Source organism: Condylura cristata, unplaced genomic scaffold (genome assembly GCF_000260355.1).
Source record: "Condylura cristata isolate star-nosed mole 26May11 unplaced genomic scaffold, ConCri1.0 scaffold00012, whole genome shotgun sequence".
NCBI classification, from domain to species: domain Eukaryota; kingdom Metazoa; phylum Chordata; class Mammalia; order Eulipotyphla; family Talpidae; genus Condylura; species Condylura cristata.
In genome coordinates this window covers 25269563-25278513 of record NW_004567113.1, presented here as the reverse complement: position 1 = coordinate 25278513, position 8951 = coordinate 25269563, and positions in this window count along the sequence as shown.

The window sequence follows — 8951 nt, the reverse complement described above, 5'->3', positions numbered from 1 at the left end:
CTTTTGTTGAGTGTTTCAGATTTCTGCTGAACATAACTTTTTAAAAGAGCAATCCATCACCTCTGTTTCTGTACCAGAAGAATGCTCATCTTTGAAAGTAGTGTCAGAATCATAGTTTTCAATAAAAGGACAGTGCAAACATGCATATAACACTGAGATTAGACATGTTGCAATTTCTGCAATGACAGTGACACAGACTTTATAGAACTATTTTCTCTTGTGTTTCATAAAAATCACTAGCAACTGTCGAGACGAGTTATATTATTTGCTTCTCATGCCTTATGGATTGTTTCAAGAAAAATGAGTCAAGATAGAATGTTCTGCTTTTTTCTATACTGGATATGTTCAGGGTTATTTTCTCTATTTGGAAATGCATTCTTCATACCACATATGGGAACACTACACATTTCAAAACTGAGGTTTGAAAATGATGTGGTAAGTACAGACATGAAACATAAATAAAATTAAAATACAGGCCATATCTAAGCAACATTTATTAACTATCAATATGCTTAATTATAAGCCTATAAATTATGTAAGGGTAGAAAATATTACAGATTCCATTTTACATGTAAATTCATTCAAATATCTCATATTTCTAAGTCCCTAATCAAAGCACCTTTTTTACGAGGAGGTGGGGTTGCTGTTCTTTTCTATAATTCATCCTGGGATTTGTAACAAGTCTCACTCATTAAATCTGGTACAGAAGTATGTTATGCAGTGATAAATAAAAATGAGTTTTCAAGTCATGAAAAAACACAAAGGAACCCTTAAAGCATATCGGTAAGTGACATAAATCAATCTTAAATGCCTAAAGTCAATTACTTACTACTTATAAATATTTGACGGTAAAATTCATACAAAATGAAGACAATTTGTTTCATAGCATTCTGACTAATGTTTTTGTACTTTCTTCATGTATGTTTAAGATGCAAGTAAACAATAAAAACAATTCAGAAGAATTATATTATGAACATGTACTATATAAGGTTGTCTGTTAATTAAAAAAATATATATTGGTGGCCCTCCCTGGTGGCGCAGCGGGTTAAAGCACTGCACTAAGAAGCTAAAGCCACTTCCGCATGAGTTCGATTCCCGCCTGCCCCGGAGGAGACCACATGGCGCGGCAGACCTCTCCTCACCCGCCCGCTGCTCCCCTCAGCAGTGTACTTCATCGATCTACCTGTTCTGCTCCCCACTCTGTCTCTGGTGAAGCCTCTCACTGCCCCTGAGCCTATGGCCTGTACCCCAGTTCTGTATGCAGAAATAAATAAATCTTTAAAAAAAAAAAAATATATATATATATTGGCATATGGTTCAATATAAGATTACCAGTCCTGAAGACAGAAATGCTAAGAATTCCCATTCTGACAATAAATTACTTTTACTGTATTCTAAGATACCTAAATATTTTTTCTTAACCTGATTTTTCACCTATTAAGCAGAACTTGTATAGTTACAGAAATTTAAAAATACACTATTTGAAAGTAGCTCAGTTTTATGTGCTGTCATAAGTATTAAGTGCAAGCTTCTATCATTTATATTAATATTGGCATATTTGCAGTTTTCTATAAATTTTACATAAAATATCTTATTAATAGTTAAATATCATAGAGAACAGTTATTTTTGGATATACCTGGAAATTGAAAAATACAAAACCTATAACAAAAACAAAGAGAAAATAACTATAATTGATTCGCATAAATCTTAAGCCAACTACAATATGAATTTGAATTTTGGTACATTGATTTACTTGTATATGCAAGATATATTAAACAAATATTAATGTTTGTAAAATGTTAATCTGTTTTTTCTCCAGAGTTTATATCCATTTTAATATATTTCTATTTATCATAGAAAATCAAGCAGTCAATGAAGTGATAAAGATTGAGCAACGATACACTTTTATAATTCACATGTATTGCTCACAGGTGCAATATTATTCTAATTCATCATAACTTTGAGTGTTAACAGAAAAATAAGTATTTAAAATCCAGAGGTGGGCTTTTACTTGTATTAGAAAAAAATATTATTTTAAAAAATATTTGAAGGCTTACTGTACAGTAACGGTTACGGAATAGTGACTATTAACTCACTTAAATATCTATATTTTAAAAGATTATCCAAACACAAATTTGTATACCTTTTTATACTGTACATTTACTAACAGTTGGGGTGTTTGTGGTATTTAATTTCTATGATTTTACTGAGTGTTTTTTACTAAAATTCTGTATTTACTGATTTTGCAGAAATCTAATGTACTCAAAGAAATTCAGACAGAAAAAATAATTTTCAGGAACTGAAATTCATATTGGGAGATATATTTATTTTAGATCATACATTAGTCTGACAGCTTGAGGTATTCTACTTTATTATTATTGTTCAAATAGGATAACTGATGACTAGATCCAACAGTGGACAACAAATTACAGAATAAATTAGTGACAGAGCCTTTCTAGTCACCAGTATATTTTTCCTCTTTAGTAATCTTTCCCTTTATAGTAAATATAGGTGATTTATTATTTTGACACATGACATATGATAGTTGTACAGATAAGCTATAATGGAGAAAACATTTATTTCCTGATACTATTCTCCCTTCTTCCTTACAGTTCTCAAGAATGTATCAATAAAAGACAAATTATATAAATTAGCATTATTTATTCAAATTCACAAATTCAACACATTTAAATGTTACCATGATGGGGGGGAGGACGACAAATATAACAGTTGTTGAACTGAAAGGAAAAAGAAATGAAAGAGGCCCTCTCTGGTGGTGCAGCGGGTTGAGGAACAGCACTGAGAAGCTGGGGCCACTTCCACATGAGTTCGATTCCCGCCTGCCCCGGAGGTGACCACATGGTGTGGCAGACCTCGCCTGGCCCGCCCGCTGCTCCCCTCAGCAGTGTACTTCGTAGATCTGTCTGTTCTGCTCCCCACTCTGTCTCTGGTGAGGCCTCTCACCGCCCCTGAGCCTCTGGCTGTACCCCAGTTCTGTATGCACAAATAAATAAATCTTTAAAAAAAAAAAAAGTTTACCTTTAAAAAAAAAGAATGAAAGAATTTTAAAAGAAAAATTCAAACTTCTGACAGATTCTTTGTGTAAACTGACTGAGGCAAGACTAGAAGAGGCGCTTCCAATAGTTGAAATACTTATATAAAATAGATTAAGGAAAGATGTACAAAGATGCAAAAAGATGCATCTTCTAATTATGGGCAAAATATTTAAAGGGCCAACTTACTTTAAATGATATATTCACTGTTCCTTTGTCAGCTGTATTTTAGTTTTAAGTCACATCACATCTCCTATTCTGTTTCTTCTTTACTGCATGCACAATTTTCTAAAATTTAATGATTTACAATGCAAAAACTTGTACAATTTTAAAGTTGCCTGAATATGTTTACAATTTTTCTTTTCCTCTAAAACTTGACTTTTTTTTTTGCTAATTTCTTTATTATTATTATTATTCAAGCAATCTTTTCTGTTTACTTTTGGTAACGTAAGCGGGCTTTTAATGTCAGGGTAATCTCATTAAAAAGGTGTATGTGGATTTATTCTTCTGGTGGAATGTTACTGTTCACATGTCTGTCCAATTTCAAGCATAGAAATAATAGAAATAATAGAAGTACAATTTCAAGCATAGAAATAATTTGCTGATGACTATTTTATAGTTTCTGCTCCAATTTTCTTTGTATTTTATTCATGGTAGATCTGAGTCACACTGTATCCCAAATATTTGCTGCCTAATCATCTCATTTAAGAAGTTTATGTATTACCATATTTTAGAAGTCATTTACCTGCTCAACACAATTTTCAATGCACAACACTTTCAGGATTAATATCCTCCAACCACAGAAATCATATTTTGAAGAAAAAGATCTATCTATTGATCATTTCCATACCCAGTCATAAAGTGTGACTATAGTAAGTCCAGAAATGCAAACTTAACTGGCTAAGGTTAGTTATGAAACATAGCTATCCATGAGCTATAAAACTTTCAAGCACTGCAATGGTTGTTTTTATCTTTCCCTAGCATACTTTATACTTTATACACACACACATATATTATTTTTAAAGCTGTATATTAACACTGGTTCCTACTTTCTGTGTCTCCTAAATTGTTTCAGTAGTTTTCTTTATGGTCCTCCTTCAATTATGATTTGTGCAAATGTATTAAGACATCTAAAAGATTGAATATTTGACTTCAAATATTCACTGACTGTTTCTAACACTTTTTTAATAATCATGGAGTTGGAAGATTCTAATTTTAAAGCTTTCTATCATCGTAGATGATGCATATTCTTTAAGATAGGAAACAATGAACCCTATTGTTAGCGTTTTTCTTAAGATTTTATTTTTTTATGCATACAGAACTGGGGTACAGGCCAGAGATGTGGAGGGTGAGAGGGTTCACCAAAGACAGAGTGGGGAGCAGAACAGGCAGATCAACGAAGTACACTGCTGAGGGGAGCAGTCGGCGGGTCAGGAGAGGTCTGCCATGCCATGTGGATCTCCTCTGGGGCAGGCGGGGATCGACTCATGCGGAAGTGGCTTTAGCTTCTTAGTGCTGTGCTTTAACCCGCTGTGCCACCAGGGAGGGCCTATTACTAGGTTTTAAAAAAAACTTTCTTAGATTCAAAATGGTTTTCATCCATTTATTTATTAAAAATAATTTATTAATAATTTATTATGTGATATATACTTTGTTAGGACAGTTAGAAGACAAGATAGACATTCTGTCTGCCCTGTTCAAATAGAAGAAGTAACATAAGAAAAAACAGAAATATAAAAATATCTTAGTTTTACTATGTATTTTGAAGGCATACCACAATTAACAAATAAAGACAACATAATGTTTAAATGTTCTTATTTTTAATAGCTCATCTATGAAAGTAGAATATTTCAGCAACATACTACAGAAAAAGGAGGAGTTAACTGTGCATAGACGTGCCATATAGGAAATTTCATGGTCAAGGAAAGAGAACATATTGTAACTATTAACAGGTAACAAATGCGCTGAAAGATGTTTTAAAAAGTGAAGATGATGGTATTTAGTGTTGGATTAAACTAAATGGAAAATGTATCCAGTATAGTTTACACCAGTAAAAAGTTTATTTTCTTACTTAGCAAAGTAAAAAATGGTGGCAGACATTATAGATCTATAGGACAACCAATAACTTAAGCCCTTTAGTTAGTGACTTTTATTACCAGAGTCATTGTGTGTGTGCTATTTCAGGTAGGAGAAAGGGAAAAATTCAAAAGGAAAGGCATATGCCTTTTTTTTAACTGAAAAGGGCATCTTTTTTAGGAACTATAAATAATAGCATTTTCTCACATCTCACTGATCAAAATTATTTATGTGCCATACATAGCAAAGAATCTGGGCAATTCACTTAAAGTTTTAAATCTTGGCACATTCATGCCATAAACAAAATTTATGAAATGAAGATGGGGAAAATAGATAGGATTAGAAATGTGAAAGGGACCTAGATATATGAATATTTCTGATAGATATACAGGAAACAAAACTTGAAGCCACAGTAAACCAAACTACGGAAGTTGAGATTTATTTTAAATACAATGAGATGATATTTTAAGCAGGTTAGAGAAACAATAAGTTATTTTTTGTTATGTTAATCAAAGGCCTACTTATGACATAGATCATTTCACAAATACAAGGATTTCCTTCATGATTTGTAAAAGCTGATAGAACAAATGTTTTGTTTTTATCATTATAGGTTCCTTTGTGAATTTTTTAAAATGCATTCTTGTCAAAGACTTAGAAGTAGTTATGATATATTCTGTAACTCCATGAAGGCAGACTATATTTTACTATTTAGAGTTCAGTGTTGGAGAAGAAATTGAGTGAGCTACTATTGTTTCAGTTATGTGTCAATAATTTTATTTTTCATATAAAATCATAAAATTAATACATCCCCACAGGCCAAATATGCTACAATGTTATAATGTAGTTTTTTCTTTTTTTAGTATATTTAGCATATACTGTAGTACATATTTTAGTGTATTTAGTTCATATTTTAGTTTATATAGTTTATACAATATATATTAATATATACTAATTAGTATATATTAGAATATATATTAGTATTATATATAGTACAATTATTTTATTTTATATTTATTCATTCATATATTATTTTTAAAACTGAAACTAAAGGTAATTGCAAAGTCAAAAATAATCTAAAAGAAAAGGTTCAAAAGTCCACAAGCATACAACAATCACTAAGTGTAAAAGAAGACAATTTTTAAAATTAAAATGAAAGTTATAGATTGCAAACATTATCAAATAGTACTATTATTAAATCTAAAAGGTTTTCTATTTATGCTTTATGTAAATAGGATTAGCTTTTAGGGGGATGTGCTTCTTGAAAATGAAGAGCTAAATATAATAAATATTAAAATTATTTGCTTAAGATAATGAGAGACATTACCTAGAAAATATCAAATATAGCTCTGATAAAATAAGACAAAGAGTTTTATTTAAGTTGACTACTAAAAAAAGACATTTTCCATATTTGGTTAAGTCAATTGGAATTTCAAATGAATAAAGTGATGGATAACACAGATAATAGGTTTAAAATTACAAGATATAATACTCATTATATTGTTCTGAATGAATTAAAAACTAAAATTAAGCTATGGGGAAAATCAGTAGTTAATAGGAGCCTATAAAACACTGATGACTTAAATAGCTGTATAAGAGATGGATAGAAAATTTAAATATCTGTGTATTACCTACTTCAGCCTACTACCTGTAATCCAAATACACCAAGCTCATATTACACATTTTATGTTATACAAACCCATATTCTAATCAGAAAATAGAGCATCTAACACAAAACAATACATCATAGAGAAAATATGAATGTCTACCTTATTAATTTTAGAAAGTTTTGCATAATGGTGATACTGATTATTCTGCATTTGGGAAAAGTGACATGTGAAGGAAAATTATTAGGGCAAATAAATGTATTAGCATTTTCTCAATAATAATTGTTTCTTATATATCAAGCAATGATTTATTGATAGTATTTTAAGTGAAATATGACTTCTGATAGGTTAATCAAAAACACCTAGTACTAAGTAAAGTATCACAGCAATGCTGGAATGGTTTAATATATAAAAACACTACTAATGTAATTCAATCCTTTGCCAGATTAACACGAAAATATATAAAATCATAGTCTCTTCAAGTCATTACAAATTTCAACACAATTTTCTGATCAAAATAATCTTAGTAGTTGGAAGAATAATATATTTATTTAACTTGGTAATGGTTCTCTACTAGAAATGTCACAGAAAATATGAATATAATTTGTGATAATTATAGATAATTTATTATTTTGACATATGGCATATGGTATTTGCAGGGATAGAAAAGACTTGATATGCTGATGCACTGCATTTCTCACTTAAAATTCTCAAAAAGAAATAAAAACAAAAATACCACTTAATTTTTGTTGAATATATAAATTTAACACATGATTTTTAGAATAGTTAAGCCAATCAAGATAAAAGAAGCACAGTTTCTTGGGAGCAGGCCAGATATAAATCATGTAAACAAATGCTTCATATTACTCAGGTAATGGCTAATGCAGTGGTTTAAAACTATATATGAAATATCTGGGGCCCTCCCTTGTGGCGCAGCAGGTTAAAGCACAGCACTAAGAAGCTTAAGCCACTTCTGCATGATTTCAATTCCCGCCTGCGCAGGAGGAGATCCACATGGCGAGGCAGACCTCTCCTGACTTGCCCACTGCTCCCCTCAGCAGTGTACTTCATCGATCTTCCTGTCTGCTCCCCGCTGTATCTCTGGTGAATCCTCTCACCCTTCGCATCTCTGGCCTGTACCCTAGTTCTGTATGAATAAATAAATCTTAGAAAAAAAAAAAAAGAAAAAATGAAATATCTGAGGAAAAGTCAGTTTTTATTTACAGACACCTTTATATATATTTTGACAACCAAGGAGAATGAGAATGATAAAACTTAGAAGCCGCTCACTGTTGATCTCGTGTATTGTGGACCTGACTGAGTCACAGACTTGAGTGAGTGGCTAAGCTCAAGGCTTCAGTGTCGATCTTTATATTTCTAGGGTTTTTATATCCATCTTCTCAGCATTAGACAACACAGAAGACATTCTAAACATGACATAAATTTAACATTTCACAGTAAACCTTATTTTGACCTTTTTCTAATTATCTGTAAAAACTGTATGTGGCATTAAATCATGCAGGCAATGCTCATAATTAAGATATTCCTTGTGTACAGATGATGGGTCTAGGGAGAACCAAGTGTTTGCTCAAGGTTCATCCCGGAGGTCTGCCAAAGGTCATGTAAACTCGAGGTCCGTTTTTGGGTCCTGTTTGTGTGAGTGTGCTCAGGCTCAGGTCATCATGACCTTGCCATATTCCACAGGTGCACCTGGCTGTGACTCTATTGTCTCTCCACACCTCACCACCTTCACACTGCTTCCCTCATTGTCACATCCTCTGTGATGGTTATGTGGCCACTGGCTAGAGCTCCCAGGGTGACCCTTGAGACAATTCTTGGTTCTTTCTAGATCCATCATATGGACACAAAGAATGTCCTCTTTGGTGTAGGTAGAGGTGGTTAATATTCCTTGAAAAACCTCACAATGTGTAACTTTGATCCTTACCTTTACAATGTATGCCTTAACTGTCACATTCTCAGTGAAGCCCTCCTGAACATCATGTTGCTTCTTTCCCACAGATTTCCTTTCCTTTTCTGATTTAACAAAAACATACTCAGCTAATTTAAGACAAGAACAAATTAATTCAAAGAACTAGGATTTGCACTTATTGGAAGAGCTTACATGAGCAAACTTTTTTTCTCCCAGCACAACAACGCAAAATTAGTCTTTCATAGGATAGTAGTTTATTTCAAGATTTCAAAGCGGAGTAATTACCA